The sequence below is a fragment of the Tachypleus tridentatus genome, chromosome 4 (genome assembly GCF_004210375.1).
Source record: "Tachypleus tridentatus isolate NWPU-2018 chromosome 4, ASM421037v1, whole genome shotgun sequence".
Lineage (NCBI taxonomy): Eukaryota > Metazoa > Arthropoda > Merostomata > Xiphosura > Limulidae > Tachypleus > Tachypleus tridentatus.
This window is the reverse complement of record NC_134828.1, coordinates 48,896,348-48,915,738: the sequence shown is the minus strand read 5'-3', so window position 1 is coordinate 48,915,738 and position 19,391 is coordinate 48,896,348. Positions and strand designations below refer to the sequence as shown.

At 35.3% G+C, this 19,391-nt stretch overlaps 1 long non-coding RNA gene across 3 annotated transcripts in view; it reads right to left on the bottom strand.

The window, feature by feature from the left end:
• Positions 1–19,391, bottom strand: part of LOC143249086 (uncharacterized) — an 86,131-nt gene that overhangs the window by 52,791 nt on the left and 13,949 nt on the right. The window contains exon 2 of one of the 3 annotated variants that reach the window (XR_013027514.1): positions 5,302–5,747. The exons of 1 other annotated variant lie outside the window; for it this stretch is intronic. This is a non-coding gene — a long non-coding RNA (uncharacterized LOC143249086). The remainder of the gene's footprint in view (positions 1–5,301; positions 5,748–19,391) is intronic. One more of the 3 variants, XR_013027515.1, reaches the window with a different exon arrangement.

Below are 19,391 nucleotides of genomic sequence, written 5' to 3'. Positions count from 1 at the left end.
AATGTATTCCGGATTTGCAAGCTTACATAGATGACTTGATGTTATATCTATATGTATATTAACAACTTATAATAACACCTACACAGAATTGACAATATATACTTATTTAGTATGGTGCATTTGAGTGATGTTCTTGGTCGAGGTGAGAACTAAAATTGTAGCTGTTATAAATTTTTAAACACAAAAACTGTAAGATCACTTAAAAGATATTTTGGCATGGCCAGTTATTATCGAAAATTTTATAAGATATTTTCTAAGATTGCAGTTCCACTCACTAACTTGACGAAAAAGAAACAAAGTTTGCTTGGAGTATAGAATGGAATGCTCTAGTGTTGAAGGTACCACATTTTTGCAAACTGTCCAAGTTGGCTATCAATGTCAGTGACTGTAGTATGGGTATCATTCTGTGGCAAGATAGTGATGATGGTATTGAATATACTGTTTATCATTCTAAAAAGTTCATTTGTCACTAAAAGATTTATTCCATTATTTAGAAGGAGTTGTTAACCTTAATTTAGCTTTGCAAAATTCTTGTGTGTTTATGTTCACTCTTCTGCAGAGCCAGTTATTGTGTATACGGACCATAATCCCTTGACATGATTGAGTAAGCTTAGGTTTGTTTGTTTTGAATTTTCGCACAAAGCTACTCGAGGGCTATCTGTGCTAGCCGTCCCTAATTTTGTAGTGTAAGACTAGAGGGAAGGCAGCTAGTCATCACCACCCACCGCCAACTCTTGGGCTACTGTTTTACCAACGAAAAGTGGGATTGACCGTCACCTTATAACGCCTCCACGGCTGGGAGGGCGAGCATGTTTAGCGCGACTCGGATGCGAACCCGCGACCCTCAGATTACGAGCGCATGCCTTAACGCGCTCGGCCATGCCGGGCCGGTAATCTTATGAACAAAAACGTAAGACTTAAGTTGAAGCTTGGTGTTGTAGTATTATAACTTATAAACTAGACATATTAAAGGTAAATGTAATGTAATTGTTGATGCTTAGACTTGACGTGTAATTTTTATGATAGTAGTAATATATCAATATGAGTATATTTATATGTGTTTGGAGCACATGTGATATATACATGCGTAAAATTTCATTTATTGAAGTAGAACAGTCACAAGAAAAGGTTCAATATTTTCCATGTTACATTGTGTGAATTTGAATAAAAATTATATAAAATTTACCATTATATGCTAACTTTAAATTAGGTGCGAAGATGTTGCATGTATATAACTTTTAGTGCCCCTTCTCTTTGCTGAGTGTTGTGTATTGTAATGATCGAGTTTTATTTATGTCACTGGGGTTTGACAATAATAATTAGTTATAGCAATTACGTAAGGTTTATCATAAATTCTAGAATGTGCTGGTATTCTAAGAATGTCTAGAAATAGCAAGGTTGCATTATATACAGGCGTGTTTTCTTGCGAGCTATAGTAAAGTTCTGCAGTGTATACCGAGACATCTGAAAAGCTACATTAATATTTGGGTAATGCTGCTGTACAATAAACATTTCTGACAGTTGGTGACTATTCGGTTGATTAGTTGGTATTAGATGGTGATAAAGAATTTCACAATCTAAACAGAAGGGAAAAAGAACCAAGAATAAATTGGATTAATGGGAAAAGTGAAAAGGAATCACTATAACATACAACATTTAATTGAGGACTGGAGCCACTAAACTCCAGCAATGATTGAACATACAATGACACAAATATAGTAAAACAGGCGAATTAATGGAGCTCATTTAGTATAAATATCTCATTTGTACACTAGTGTGTTGTAAATTAAGCGTATTTTTATTTGTTGTTATTCGTTAAAATTTATTCAAAAGAAACACAACTTTACCTTTTCATTTGTTGCCTATGTTGTTGCATACACTGGAACATTCCGAATGTAACGATGTAATGATTATTAGTAAACTAGTGAATCCATGAGCCTGTGGCCCACATTTACTTATTTTAATCAAATTATGAAGAGTAATTAGTAGGCCCACTTATTTATGTGCTCTAAAATAAATCAATGCCCAAGATGGAGGGGAGAGAGCTACTAACTACTAAAATATATATAAACGTAATATCTCCACTCATAACAAAATAATGGCATATAATGGCAAACCTTGTATACTTCTCATTCAAGATTCAAGTGAACATAATGTAACATTGAACATTTACATGTCATTATCCTACGTCAATGAATAAAAATTTATACAATATATATACACACAAACACACTACTACCATTATAATTACATGTCCAGGCAAAGCATCAGCAATTACGTTATATTTACGTTTAATATGTTTTACATCCAAATTATACTCCTAGAACACCAAGCACTAATTTAATGATTTTTTGTTTTCTTTTTGTTCCTAAACTTACTTAAAAATGTCAGCGGGTTATGGTCTGTATACACAATTACAGGCTCTGCAGAAGAGTGAATATAAACATCAGAATGTTGCAAGGCTAAAATATTGGGGAAGAGAGAAAGAAGAAGCCACTAAAATTTATATACATGCATTATAACACACAGCTTTGATTGCACGATAGTCCTACATTATACACTTAAATACAAACCACTGCAAGAGGTATACTTTTGTTTTCAATTACTGATGAAAGGTTTAATTCTAAAAAATTATTTGATTTGATGTTTATTTCAGATAAATGAGTAAACCTGGTTTAGTGACAAGTGGCAAATTGAATGTTAAACTTGGTTTCATGTTTTAATTTCACTGAAATTTGTAATTCTAGTAATTAGAAAAAAACACAAGAAAGATAAGCTATCACCTACTGACTAATCAGCGTGAGTAACACTCGACGTTTTGGCTTTCGTACTTAACTGAGCCAAAATGGAAGCCATCAGTACAGACATGGTGCAGAACCAAAATATTGTTTGAAGATAACAACGATATACTAATCCCAACAATACGCACTACTGCCGAGTTATCGTTTTTTAAGTTAATATTATAAATACTAAGTAAATTTATACTATTAACAAAACTGAAACTAACAAAAGCTAATTTTCTCTAACACTTCACAAATTCACTTAAGATACAGAAAAAATTATTTACTCTAGGAAACAGAAATAGTGAAATGTTTAATGCTCTCTTGCATAACTGTGGCAAAGGAGAAGGATGAGCCACCTTTCACAAACAGTTTGAGGTGTTTATTGAAAAAGCTACGAATAACATGTAGCAATCGATTCAAGCAACCACCACGAACGCTGAGGCTACGCTTTTACCAATGAATAGTAGAATTGGCCGTTACATTATAATGTTCACACAACTAAAAGAGTAAGTATATCAAGCTTCGGATTTCGATCCCACACCCGCAGATTGCAAGTCGAGCGCCCTAGCCATCATACCATGCTAGGCCCTCTTAGCAAATAGACAGAACCAACTGACAAGTAACTTGTCAGTCGGAAGTGTTCAGATATCCGAAACACCTATAACGAATGCAATCACGTGGAAGAAAAGGGATGAAATACACACCACTACAAACTCCACCCGTAACACTGGATACTTGGAACATTTAATAAAGAAGAAAATATAGAAAATAAATATGAATAATAAACAGGAAAAGAACTATACACATGCAGTCGTATTACCTTTTTCAGTTATTAATTTGAAACAAAAAGAGTTATGTAAACAGAATAAAGTGAGACCAGTATTTAATCGAACAATACAATCGAAGACATCTGAAGACTTAATATACAACACATATAACATCCACTGTGAATGTGGATTCCAATGCACTGGCGAAAGAAAATGATAAACAAAAGTTAAAATTCAGGAACATAATATTTATAAAAGAGTAATCTACTGATTTATCTGCAATAGCCTATCATTCCAGGAAAGACCACACCAAAAATTGAAGTAATACTAAAATAATACGATATAAACCACACACAAGAAGAGGAAAGTTAAAAGATACGTTCTCCATCCACAAAACTAACAAAACACTCCGTTAACCTATCACAAAAGTCATAAAAAACCTCGACTATCCCTCTCCAGAAAATATTCACATAACTGATTAAAATAATAATGGAAAACATTATAGTTGAATAGATAACACACCAGACCCTCTGCCCTTCAGGATGGAATACCAGCATAGAAATAGTCTTTCACTGGACTTCCCTGATGACTGAAGCTGATTAACAGTAGAAACTTAGGATAATTCTATAAACATATGTATGTGGGTTTTCTCGACATCACTGAAGCCTATAACCAAATTAGTTATTAATGTTACAGTTAGGTGATTATATAGGTTACTAATTAAAACAAATACATAATAACTTTACACTGAAGTTAAGTTAGATGATTCTACTTCTTTTTTCTATTAATTCTCAAAGATGCCATTACAAATAAGAACAAAATATCTGTCTATCAAATCCCAACGTATACGTAAAACTCCTACTTATACTTTTCTGATTAAGATTAGCAGACGTTAGTGTTTACTTCTAGTTTGACTTTTGCAGCTTAAAACTTGAAACTAATTCTTGTTATAAAACGTTAAAACTTATTAAATCAATTTCATAAATCACTATTTTTTGCTCCAATATGCGTTCATTAACTTTTCTTTAAAAGTATGAACATGACTTAACTATTTTATTAGAATTGTAAACTGGTCTTATTTTTGTTCAGACATGTTGCTCGAAAACAAGTTTATAACGTTTCTTGAAGATTTAGTTCTGTGATATACATGACATAGAACCGTAAAGCAATGTATAAATTATATATATACAAGTAACCCACTGACATTTTCAATGTGTGTGCATTGTTACTGCGACATAAAATGTTTAATTAAGGTCTGCACCTGAAATTTTATATTTTTAAGTTGCCAGACGTGTAATCTGTAATTCACATCATAAAAAAATTCAAAATTTATTGAATTATAATTCGTAGAGTGCTAAATACGGCCGAGGTCTTACGTTAAATACATATTAGGTGTTACTTTTTTCATCATGATTCGGGCAAGAAAACTGTTTCATAAGAGTTTTGTAGCGTGTTTGTTTATGTTAGGTTGCTCTAAGGCTGCCACACAGATCACAGACACTTGTGGTTTATCAGAAAATGTAGATCACGTGCCTTTTTTTTTCTTATATCTAAAGTACAGTGTAAAGCTACTAATAATTATAGTACCCGTGAACGATATTTGAGTTGGTTTAAGATCGAGGAAGTAACAGATGAACTTTTCCGAGTTAATGTATAAATAATTCTGCATGTTCATGCTGTGAAGAATAATAGTATATGAAATCTTGGGAAATCCAGCCTACTGTATGATAAAGGAAAATACTTTATCTTACGGCATGAAAATCTAACCGCCCCTTGACGTCACCTCCATAGAGTTGAAAGAAAAGTTGAATGTCAGGTAACATGGTTGATAAACGAGCGCCGATCACTTGAACGACTTCGCGACCACATGGTCGTTGTTGCGAAGAATGATTATCGATAAGCAAGTTAGCATTACAACATACCAGTCACTCTTGCGTTAAGCACAGCACATCTGTTGTTCTCATTACCACCTTGAAATGGTCCATAAAGATGGTGACATTCGCGACTTTTTCCGCTAAAATACCAAGAACGTCCAGGATCACCTTATAAAAAGATTCAAAAACTGCTCGTTTGGATCTGTTACTCAATATGAACTAATCACTTGAAATGGAGTCATCCACTGGAGTTTCAAAGTGAAATATCAACAAGATAACGAGTGACGACAGCTAGAGAGCCCAAAACATCCGTGGCTGGCAAGCTGTTTAGGATACAAAGAACATCATTCTATAGAGAATACGTAAAAAACAAATTCCATATGTATATATATATGTGTGTTATAACACAGGGAACGTACATGATTTTACATAATAATTACCAATGTTTCTACTATGAAAAAAAACTAAGGAATGATTCATGTATATATAAAACTGGTTATTCATATATAGTAAAGAGATAGAAAAAAAGCCCATAAGATATTAATATTTTTCATGATTGTGTTGTTTACAAATTGTGATTTCCACCAAAAAGGAACAAAGTGTCAGCACTGATTTGCTGTTCTTATCATCTCCAATATTTTTGGCGTGTTGAATTGTTTATTTTGTGTAAGTACAGTTTAGTGTTTAAGCTCATAGAGAGCTACTAGACAGTTCTTGGTTGGTTATTTAGAATTAAGCACAAAGCTACACAATGGGCTATCTGTGCTCTGCCCACCATAAGCATCGAAACCTGGATTTTAGCGGTGTGAGTCCGCAGACATACCACTGTGCTACTGGTTGTAAAGACGCATGTTTTGCTGGGTCTGTTTTCTTATCTTAAATCTATATTAATATGAACGTTGCGCATATGTATGGCAAACATTACATGAAATACACATGTTTACTTGAATATAAAATTATTGGTTGAGGGAAATCATGCACTCTTAGAGAAATAAATTTCAACCAGTTAATCTATAAAGTATAGTGAACACAGGAAAGACGAGTTCCATGCTTGCCGATTCATCTCTTAGTTCTCTCTCTTTCCCTTCTTGTTGTCCTGTACATGTAGAAGTGTGACAGTACTTAATAGGAATTAGGTTCTGACCACTGCTGCGCATGCGAGGGTCAAGACAGCAGTCGAAAATTAGTAAAGTCGCTAACCTGCTAGGAACCAAGGATGTAATATGTCACATAGAGCTAGGTTTCCCATTGCATACGAATATTTCAAATGCCATCCAATATGGAGCGGCTAGCGAGTGTTGTCTCTCACCATACCAGAGAAACTGACTCTTAGTCCATAGAGAAAACAGTTTGGTCATCGTCGTGTCAGCACACACAGACATGCACATGAGGATGGCAGACGTTTTAGTGAATTATAATGCGGTATAGAAGTCCGCTAACGTCCAACAAGCAAGCTGTGTTTTACTATTCTGTGTTTATCATAAAAAACCTGTTCTATTGAACTATCACGTGATAGGTCAGAGCTGCTTTTCTGAGTTAGTGAGATCAGATAATCATCAAATGATTTTTTATTCTCCTTTCTAACTTATGTAACCCATTGCAAACAGAAACGCCATTTTTTTCAGTAACTAATGTTAATCTTAACAGAAGAGGATTTCGACGAAAGCATTCGAGGAAGGATACTTTGAAGGGAATGGGTAACGACAAACCCCGCTAGAGGATACTTTGAAGGTAACGATAAACCTTACTGAATGAAAGAAAGTCTCTGGAATAGGGTTGGGGAACTCCATGGTCACAAGCCACATGTGGCCAGCGTATAGCACAGTTGTAGCCAGCTCGAGTTTAGGAATCAACTTTTTCCATTATTTATTTTTCTTATCGCAAATTTGGTAATCAGCAACTGCACTGCCACACGTCATTGCTAATGTCGCGCGCTTCATCACTGCCACAGACTCAGCCCATTTTGTAACGTCAGTCTGGTTTAGATGTTTGTTATCGAGTGTTCGTTGTTTTGCATGCGCTTGCAAACATATTTTTACTGTGCAACTTTTCAAGTGTTTAAATATATTTTGTTTTAATCCCATAATATGGATAAGCAGATAATTCGAAAATGAAAGAATTCAGATGATGGTGAACACTCAGAAAATGAAGACAATTTAATTGATTCTGACATTACTGCCGAAAAGAGAATGGCGCGTGACTGAAAAAACATGAAACAAGAATTTAATGACAGTTCGGAATTGAAATTTGCAGTGATCAAAGCAAATAATAAGTCAGCGTATCTTTTGTGTAACAAAGTTCTTAGAAATAATAAAGTATACAACCTTAAGCAACACTTTAACACTTTTCACAACGAATTTGATATAAAATTTCCAGTTGATAGCAAAAATCGTATGAATGAAATTAGCCGTCTGAAAGCGCAATTTCATGAACAAAAGGGAGGCCTAAAATTATTTTTATCATCGATAGAACCAATTACATTAGCTAACTGTAAAGTAGCTTGGATTTTAGCTCAAAAAGAAATCATTTTCTGATGCTGAACTTGTAAAAGAAATATTGATTGTGGTCATTGAAACTCTGTTGGAGAATTATGTTTTATAAATAAAAGACGATATTCTCAAAAGGTAAATAATTTGCAATTAAGTCGAAGAACAACTGTCCGCAAAATTCTAGAGTTAGCAAAAGACATAGAAAATCAATTGCTTGAACAACTAAAAGACTGTTTGTATTTTTCTTTAGCACAAGATGAGTCAATAGATGTTAGTGACACTGCAAAGCGATATTTTGGGTTCGACACGTAACTTCAGATCTTCTTGGCCTTTGTGGATTACGAGATCGAGCATGTGGAAAAAAGATCTTTGAAAGTTTCTTGAAATGTCAAACAAATTCAATCTGGATTTTAAAAAAACTGATTTCTGTCACAACAGACGGTGCTCCCGCCATGACTATGGCGAAATTAGTATTAGTTTCTCTTTTGAAGCAGCATTTAATTGAAAATAATGTGAAGTCCACGCTGCCATCTCTCCATTGCGTTTTGTGTCAGGAAAATGTAACGGACATTGTTGTAAAAATTGTGAATGAAATTAGAAGTGGAAGCTCTCTCATCCATCGACAGTTTGTTAAGTCTGAAGAAAAGCAGTGACTGCACTTTTGATGATCTTACTGATTTTGCAAATGTAAGATGGTTAAGTAGAGGAAAAGTCTTGAAAGTATTATTTCCTCAAATAAAAGAGTATCTTGTTGAAAAAGGTTAGATTGAAAATTTCCCTGAAATTGAAACTTTGTTATCGCAGTGTGAGTTGCACTTTCTGCGCAACATGATGGCTCACTTGAATAATTTGAATACGAAGCTTCAGGGAAGAAATAAAATAATGAACAAGCAATCACAGTCTATTCATGAAGACCCCCAGTGGCTCAGCGGTATGTCAGCGGACTTTCAACGCTAAACACCGGGTTTCGATACCCGTGGTGGGCAGAGCATAGATAGCCCATTGTGTAGCTTTGCGTTTAATCCAAAACAAAAACAACAACTATTCATGAATTTCAATTAAAGCTAAACCTCCTTGCGGAACAAGTACAAAAGAATGATTTGACACATTTTGCAAAGTTGAATAGTTTTTTTTTTTAAATAATAAGGACGTTTATTTCAGAAAGCAACAAAACTTATATAGACTGGATGCAGTTAGTGTTCAATTACAGATTAACGTTTTAAACCTATTACTGAGCGTCAAGAGTATAAGTTTGAACGATATCATGAAACGTTAGATGCATTTTTCACAAATGCAAGCCTCCTCTACCCAGTGAATGACATCTAATCTTCATAGTTCTTTACACTCAGTGAAAGAAAAACAACAAAAAAACTTGAAAAATATACTGTACAATCCAAATAGAGATAAAATTTCTATGGCTAAGATGGATCAAGTACGCCACGTCTCTTTCAATCTTTAACATTCAGAAAGTTTTAGTGCATGGCGTGCAAGGTGTCTATCATTACCAAAATCTTACAGTAGTTCAAGTAAAACAGTGATTAAACTCTCAAAACTCATACTCATTAAAAGAGAAAACAGACAAAAGCAAAGAGAAATGATCCGCGTAATATTACCAAAGCAGTAGGATTTTACGATCAGCTGCTGACGAATTTTCGTAATATAAAAACTTTCGATACTCTTAATGACAACAGGAAAAACTTGTTCTGTGTAACTGATGTATTTTCAAAATTTAGTTAGATGGTTAAAAAAAACAACTAATGGAATGAAAAACACTAATGAAATACATTCGCTTGACTTTAGAAAATTAAGTCTATAATATAAAGTCAGTTTCTTCTATTTAGTTTTACGCATGCGTACACAACAGGTATCTGCGCTAGCTGTCCCTTGAAGTGAAAGATTAGAGGGATCACAGGTAGCCGACACCACTGACTCTTGATATACTCTTACCAGAACAAACATTAGGAGTCGACCGTCACCACGGTTCCAAAATGTGAAATGTATATTGTTTTTGGTAACAGAAGAACAATGGAACCTACACAGCTAATTACTGGGACACGCACGGTCCATGGGCTTCCACGAGGGGGGGGAGCCAATTGTTTGGTCAATTTAAATATAAAATCAGTTCTCTCTAAAATGTGAAATTCCACGAGATATGTGTGCAGAAAGCCATTAACCCAACTCAACAAAATAATTTCAAAATATAAAATTACACTCATTTCTGTGTATCAGCACTGACGTCTCATTTTGGAGCCAATCTTTACAAAAAAAGAAATAGAACTAATAACTCAATCTCATTATAAAGAAGAAGAAAATAAAACTATAAGGTAGCAGAATAAGTTGGACCCACATTGTGATGGGATACATCGTCTATTAGTCTTAATCTCCATTCGCCAGTCTCACATCAAGAATAATAAAATAATGATAGGAACAGACATAAAAATATGGAGAGCGGGATGTGGGTGCTCAAGCCCACAACGACCCACACTTATATCACTCTTCACTGCCTGCAAACAGTAGTGGGAAAGTGACTGCTCTCTAAAGTAAAAAAAGAATAAAAAATAAATAAACAATGAGGTTGGTTTTGTTTTGAATTTCGCGCAAAACTACACGACGGCTATCTGCCCTAGCCACCCTTACTTTAGCAGTGTAAAACTAGAGAGAAGGCAACTAGTCATCACCACCCACCGCCAACTCTTTTACCAACGACGCCCACACGGTTGAAAGAATGAGCATATTTGGTGCAACAGAGATTCGAACCCGCGACGCTCGGATTACGAGTAGAGTGACTTAACTACCTGGCCAATAAGAAGGTCTTACCATTTGCGAATAAGTAAGTTAAATAAACTTACCTCTTAAAGATGACATTCGAGCCCGCATTATGGTGATAAGGCACTAATTAGTAGCCCAGAAAACAAATTACACTAGTATAAAGGGTCCCAACCAGTTATCTGTGTTTTGTGAATTTCGCACAAAGCTACTCGAGGGCTATCTGTGCTAACCGTCCCTAATTTAGCAGTGTAAGACTAGAGGGAAGGCAGCTAGTCATCACCACCCACCGCAAACTCTTGAAACTACTCTTTTACCAACAATAGTGGGATTGACCGTAACATTATAAAGCCCCCACGGCTGAAAGGGCGAGCACGTTTAGTGCAACCGAGATTCCAACCCGCGACCCTCGGTTTACGAGTCAAACGACTTAACCCACTTGGCCATGCCGGGCCCTACCCAACCAGTTATCTAAACTGACTAGTATAACTCCCAACCACCACCTACTGTAACTATCAATTTTCAGACTCGAACTAGACCTATACATGCGATAAGGTGTTCATACGCATAAAGTAGTGCAAAATTGTTTGAATAGCCTTATTAACAACTAAAAATAGTCAATCAAGAGATTGCGTTATTGGCAAGAGAAGAGATAAGCAGCGATTTTGTGGGCTCTTAAGAAGTGTGAACGTATAGTGTGGTGTGATTGATAGTAGACGGTCTCGAACGGGCCCAGGCAGTGGCATAGTATACTGGAAGGCTAGGAAAAAAAATAAAAATAAAAACTGAGAAGTAACATCACTCTGTTGCGTGAAATACAGGAGGAGAGAGAAAAACATGCAAAGGAAACCCAATCAACATAAAAACTAACGAAGAAGAGCGGCAGGGCTACAGTGCAAGGCTTCTTGAAGCAGACGACACTACAGAAGAAAAGAGAGAAATAAGTAAGTCTAGTGTAGGTGGCACAAACTTGAACGACAGTCTTCAACTGAAAACTTTAATACAGCTGCCAAAAGAAAATCTAAAGATAAAAACAACTCCAGTTAAAGATACAACTAGTAAAGTAAGGAAAAAAAGAAAAATATGTAAAATGAGCAAAGAAAATGTTAATACAACTTCTATTGACAGTGGAGCTGAGGCTACACCGATCGACAATGTAATAGAAAATGAAAACATAACGAGTAATAGCATAAGTAATCAGAAACCCACCCGAGATATTGAAACAAACACAAACACATACAAACCCACCCTGGATATTGAAATAAACACACACTCAGACCGTGAGGAAGCTACTTCTGACGACGAAGGATTCACACTTGTGAAGACTAGAAGTCAGAAAAAACAAGAAAAACAAGCATAAACAAACACATTCAAAATTTGAAACAAAACTACCGAAATATGCCATTTTCGGCATTCCAGGGTTTTACAACCACCCTCAACTAGCTAATAAATTTTACAGGTGTAAACCAAAGACAAACATTAGTAAAGTTAAGCGTCTACCCTACGACGGGGTTCAGGTTCAAGGACAGGAACCCGCTGACCTAAATAGATTGTTAAAAGAATGGCTTTCAGACGCTTTCAAAAGAGGTCACATTACCATACACTTGTCTGGAGCGAGATCAACACCCAGATCTTTCGTAATCCGGGGATTGCACTACTCCATCGACATAAAAGAAGCATTAACAGAACAAAATAAAAAATTCATTTCAGTTGAACGCATAATTTCAAACATAATAAAAAACCAACAAACTTAATTCAAGTAGTTACAGACAACACTCAGGACATAACACAACTAATAAATAATGGTATCAAAGATACACTGTAGAACAAACTAAAACACCGTCAGTGGTAGTAACACAGTGTTACCAATGCCAAAGGTTTGGAGATGTAGCAGCAGCATGCCAAGCAACTGCGCGTTGTGTAGACTGTGGAGATAATCATCACATATCACAATGCACTAAACAAAACCCCAAACCAAAATGCTGTAACTGTGGGGAAGAACACATGGCAAACTATAAAGGATGCCAAAAATATAAATCAATTAAGACACATATATACGAAATTAAAAATCCAGACACGCACAAGTCAAAGACACACACAATCCAAGAACAATCAAAAACCAACTACCACTCAGAAACCAGAAAGCATAACCTGCATTACAAACATACAACTAAACTCACATGCTGCAACAGTCAAAAAAACATTACACAGTCAGAAAAAAACACACCAATAATTAGTGAAGATTTACCAAAAACAACTGAAGTCACACATAAAATCACATCTGTGAATATTGAAAATACATTGACCGATGCCATTACTTCCACTTTCTTTGAAATAATGGCCGAATACACTAATCCAAATAATGAAAACAGTTTAATGGACATAGTCATTAAAATAATTATGAAAAACATCCAAAAATACCTACCACAAATCTCAACATATATCATGAACTCTATCAACCATGGATAAATTCACAGCACTACATATCAATATCCAGGGTGCTATTGCTTTCAAGAAACATGAGATTGAAGATATAACCACCACCATAAAACCAGATGTCTTTGTAATTAGTGAAACAGCCTTCTATAACTACCACAGATTTAAAATAAAAGGATATTCTATTATCAGACAGGATAGAAAGTATAAGAGAGATTCAAACAGAGGAATTTTATTACTGTATAAAACTGAACTTATAGTTCAGGAACTAAGAATACCTTCCTTCAATGAATCAGTAGCAACAGACGTAAGAGATCAAGATAACATTGAAGTAACAGTGGCGGGCATTTACTGCTCTCCTAGCAAAGTATTAGATGCCAATATATTACATTCCATATATAACCACAACCCCAATTTTGTAATTGTAGGAGATTTAAATAGTAAACATACCCCCTTTAACTGTATATGTACAAACTCAATGGTAAAAATACTTTATAAATTTCTAACTGAAACTAATATGATTTTGTTAAATGATGCAACACCAACACATCTCGTACGCACATGGCACCAGTGAAATACTGGATTTATGCCTGTGTTCGTATAATATGTGTCGCAAATTCGTAAACTTTCTGTTGGTCACGATATAGCTAGTGACCACCTTCCAGTCTGGTACATCTTCAATCTCACCCTCCACTTAAACAAAATTAAAGTAAAAGATAAATTAAGTTATAAGAAAGCTAACTGGCCACAATTTCAATCAATCATAGACCAAACTTTACCACCTGAAGTACTAAACTTTGCCATGGACGCATCAGATATAGATGCATATAGTCATATAATCTGAGTGCCTAAAACATGTAGCCAACAGCTCAATACCGAAACAAAAAGACTTCACAACAACACACATATGGCAACCACATCAAGAAATAATACACCTAATAAAAGAAAGAAGAAAACTACGAAGACAGTACATACAAAATCGGAATCCGACACTAAAAACACAAATAAACACTATAAGAAATAAACTAAGACATCAAATCCGACAACAAAAACAAGACAGTTAGGACACCTTCTGCTCACAATTAAATCGTAAAACAGATCCAAAACAATTCTGGACACACCTGAAAAGATATACCAACGCAGGAAAACAAACGAAGAGTACCCATCACTCGAATCACATGGCAAAACAGCTTACACTAACCTAGAAAAAACAGAGATGTTTAAAGACCACCTAATCACACGTTCAAAACACACCATGAACCAGGCATGAACAGATACTTCTATAATAAAGTCAATAACTTCATTGAACAGAACAAAACCATATACATGCCAAAGTTCCCAGTAAACACATCAATAAAACCAGAGAAAACAATAGACTGCAGCACTCATCAACTAATAAAAGATATAACAGTAACAGAAGTATTAATAGTTATCAAAAACACAAAAAAACAAAACTCCTGGAGATGATAGTATACAAGCCATCCTCCTAAAAAATGGTACTCAGAGATTATATAAACACCTAACAGCTCATTTTAACTTCAGATGGATATATCCCTGTTTCTTGGAAGGAAGCAGTAATTTTAATGTTCCAGAAAGAAGGAAAGCTAGCAGACAAACCAAACAATTACCGCCCAATCAGTCTGACCAATTGCATCGGCAAATATTTAGAAAGAATAATTAGTAACGGACTATCTATATACTCAGACGCAAATTCAAAATTACCCGAAATTTAAAACGAATTTAGAAAATATAGACAAACTGCAGACCACTTAATCAGATTAACTGAAACAATTACAGACAGCTTTTAACAAAAACGAATGCACTGTAGCTTGCTTACATTGAGAAAGCATTTGACACGGTTACCGGTTAACAGAAATAGATTTACCCAAGAGAATTATTCGCTGGCTATCTAACTTTCTGGACAATAGAACGTATAAAGTAGATGTGAAGGGAGCCCACTCAGGGTCAGTGGGATTGACCGTCACATTATAACGCCCCCACAGCTGGGAGGGCGAGCATGTTTAGCGTGACGCGGGCACGATCCCGCGACCCTCAGATTACGAAGTGCACGCCTTAACGCGCTAGGCCATGCCAAGCCCTTCTAGAATAGGTCAATTATTTTTTATTATTCAAAACGTATGCTTCTTATTATTGAGACTTATGTTTAATAAAATGGTCGGTTCTTTAATAATTGTTTTCATTGAGCTAGAAATAAATCTAAATTCAATTGGAGATTTATAGTTTAGGAATGTCGTATAGAAAAGGTAAATGTAAATAATAGTTTGGTTAAAGATAAAGGTTTTTTATAAGCTTTACTGAAATTATTAATTACTGTATCTTTAGATTGGTCATTGAGTTTGAATTCGATTATCATAATTAATGTATAAAGCTTTTTACAAATGAAAATTACAGTTAGCTCTATCAATGGGAACAAAAATACATTTTTCTTATAATTCTTGAATCTTATTTTTTAACTGATGAAACGATAAATCTACATGGTATTTCTCTAATTTTATACGGGATAATTTAAATATTATTTTTTGAGTACCTAAAACTTCCATTCCAGTAAACATCTTGGTGGATTAGATTTGATATAGTTAAGTTACAAAATACAGTGGAGCACCGTTAAGCCGCGGTATTTGGGGGGTCAACCTGCTTAACCGCGGCTTAAACCTTTGTGACTGAAAAGCCGAAGTTGCCAACAGCTCCGCCGAGGAGCCTCATCCGGGCCATTGCGTGATCATTATAATATTAATGTATAGACTATTCAGATACAATTCACAAGTGCCGTTTTAACACAAACGACCAATGCATTGCGATGGTTCGCTTTTCCCTGTAAAATTTCGTCTTCCCGTGTTACATGCGACCGCCATGTCAATATGATATGCTCACTATTAATTCAGAAACTGAAGTGATTTCTATTGGGTTTGTGGCCAATATTTATACAATTCCATAAAAATATCGGATTATCGAATTAAAAATAATACTTTAATTATTGATCACTTTTTCCACGGATTTACCGCGGATTAACTTTAATGTATGGAGAGGTGTGATTCGGTAACAATGGCGGTCTGCATCAAGCTGACATAGAAAACGGATAAGGTAGATTAACGGTCGATTTCTATTTCAATATATTTTATTTATTTCCCAAATTAAAGCAAATCCTTTTTAAATATCCCCTTGAAGTTATAAAGACAAGGAGAGTGTGAGAAACTTTAAAAAGCTAGGTAGTAGATTTAATACATCAAAAGACAAGACTTGCTACAGCGGCTTAAGCGATTTCGCGGTTTACTGGTCCGCGGCTTAATGGCGCTCCACTGTATATTCACGGCTGTTGTTTTCCATAGATTTTAGAATATTTTACTTATTGCATTTTGTGGTTATCCTTTTTTCAAGCATTTCACATAATAGTTTATCTTTATTATTTCCAATTTACCGGTAATAATATGATTATGAAAAGTATTAATAAATAAACTATTTTCACACTCACAGAGTAAGTTATTAATTTATGTCGCTCATGTAGCTTTCCGCGAAATTCGAAAACAAACATACTTAATTTACATTTAAATAAGCTGAAAGATTTTTATAATTACTGTAAATAATAATGGACCAATTGGAACTTCATATTTATAACTAACGATTGGCTTTAACTAGTTAAACGATTAAAATGGCGAAATGTGATGTGTACACTAGTAATAAATACATTATCTTAATAAATCTGATAATAATTTTCAGGATAATTTCTTTACTGACTTTGTAAGGGTTTCCACTGTGAACAATATAAATGAGGCTTTGTGTGTTATAAAATTAGCCTCTCTGATGAGTTCTGGTACTAAGCACTGAAAAGGTTATGTTTGGTTTGTCTTGAATTTCGCGCACAGCTACACGAGGGCTACATGGGTAGTTACAGTGATCTAGTACCCCCTACGTGTGAATTTTTACACAACTTTTATATATTGTATATAAACAGTGAGATGCAAAGACTGTGCCTTTTAATCTAATAACAAAATAACTTAATATTCCAGAAGTAGAGTTGGGGTACTAAACGTATTATTTGAATGTGTTAAATACGATTTTCTTTTGAGAAACCCCAAGATAAGTTTCAAAAAGCAGCTTAAAATGACTTTCCCTCAACCTTAATCAGCACTCAGAACTTTGTTGTGTTTTTAACTGGTTAATTGTGCCAATGAAAACTGTACAGTCTGACACACATTTCATAAATTCTAGACGTATAGCTACTCATTGACATAACAGAAGGTCTGAGGACTTAAAAAGGCTAAAAAATGGGTTTCGATACTCATTGTACAGTTTTGTGACTAACAACCAACTAATAAGATGTACAATTAAAAAAAAAGAATCAAAATAGTTGTTTCACAGGATAAAAGAAATACGTAACGTGTAATATAACTTGTTAGATTTTTGTTAACTAAACTCTATGAACATTAATCTTTGTGAATAAACTCTTTTTTTTTTCAGTTGCGTGTTCAAAACGGGCCAGAACTGAAATAATTCTATAGTGAATACTTGATTGTTTCTGCTGTTTTCTATACCACTAAACGTGATTAAATTAATTCGCAAAAGATTTGCTTGACGTCATTTCACGAACTTTAAAAAAATTGTCTCATTTTTGTCAAAGTAATTCAATTACTAAAGTAAAAACACTCTGTGACGAGACAAATTATTCTTCTTATTTGTATTAAACTCTAAAACTCACTTTAAAATGGCCTGGCATGGCCAAGCGCGTAAGGCGTGCGACTCGTAATTCGAGGGTCGCGGGATCGTGCCCGCGTCACGCTAAACATGCTCGCCCTCCCAGCCGTGGGGGCGTTATAAAGTGACGGTCAATCCCACTATTCATTGGTACAAGAGTAGCCCAAGAGTTGGCGGTGGGTGGTGATGACTAGCTGCCTTCCCTCTAGTCTTACACTGCTAAATTAGGGACGGCTAGCACAGATAGCCCTCGAGTAGCTTTGTGCTAAATTCCAAAAACAAACAAACACTTTAAAATATCGCCCGTTATGGTTAATCAACAGGAGCGTAGAATTTTTACACCCGATGGGGGGATGATTTTTGCAACCACTTATGTGGACTGTTCAATTTGCAAATTGGTAATCTCTGATTACGTAAACCTGAAAGCTGTAAACATGCAGTCTCAGAGTAATCTTGTTGCTACGATACTTCAAGGTTTCCATGTAGGTTTGTGTAAGTCAGGTGTTGTGAACAGTTTTCAAAATGTTAATAGAATAAGGACAAATGTGTCACAAATTAACTGCCACATGAATTTATTCCTGCACACTGCACAGTATCAAAGATGGCCATTATACTTGGCAAGGTTACTAACAACTTTCATTGCATGAACTACGTTTTCAAATATTAATAAAATTAGTAACTACCCTTGATACGTTTATATCTACTGAAAAACTGTTCATGTTGTTTGATAAAAATAATTAAAATGTCCTTGCGAACTCTTGAAAATTACACATCAGTACAATGTAGCACATAATTATTCATACTTTTCATTGAAGTAAGATTCGTTTAGTCCTCTAGTCTACGTGTTTCCAAAACGTAGACCTCCTTTGTGATGATCTGTTTATGAATTCTTTCATAAGCTCTTCTGTATTTATCTTGTTGACCTCATCTTTGGGAGTGTGACAGACTGCCACATGGTTAAGGCGATACTGAGGCATAGTTGACCTTAACCAGGTCTTCAACCGTCTTAATGTAGAAAAGCTGCGTTCACATTCGCAGCTGGATACTGGAGATACAAGCACAATATTCATAAAAAGAAACACTTCACTAAACACCTGCTGGCTTGTTTCATGCATTTTACAAGTAGGCCGTTAACCCAGGATCTTCTTCTTCCAGGAGCTTCATTAATTGCAGGAAGTTCTCCTCCGTATCAGTATGTTCACGTAATGCTAAACCTTGACGCAGTAAGAATCGTAAACTTCTGAATATTTTGGTTAGACTTCTTTTGCATTCTTCCTGCTGCTTCTTTTTTCCATCATGTAGCTGGACAGTCACTAGAGTTACATCAAGTGAACATTCTGGAGATATAGTAAATCTATGCTGAGAGGAGAATTGGTGTTCATTGAATTTCTGTTTTAGTTAGTTATCACCATTAGATTCCATTTAGGAACATAGGGCCGCAATCGCTTGCGGATTCTTCAACAAGTATTTGAGTAGGTTGTTAGCCCACTGCACCGAGCCATCCCTAATTTAGCAGTGTAAGACTAGAGGGAAGGCAGCTAGTCATCACCACCCACCGCCAACTCT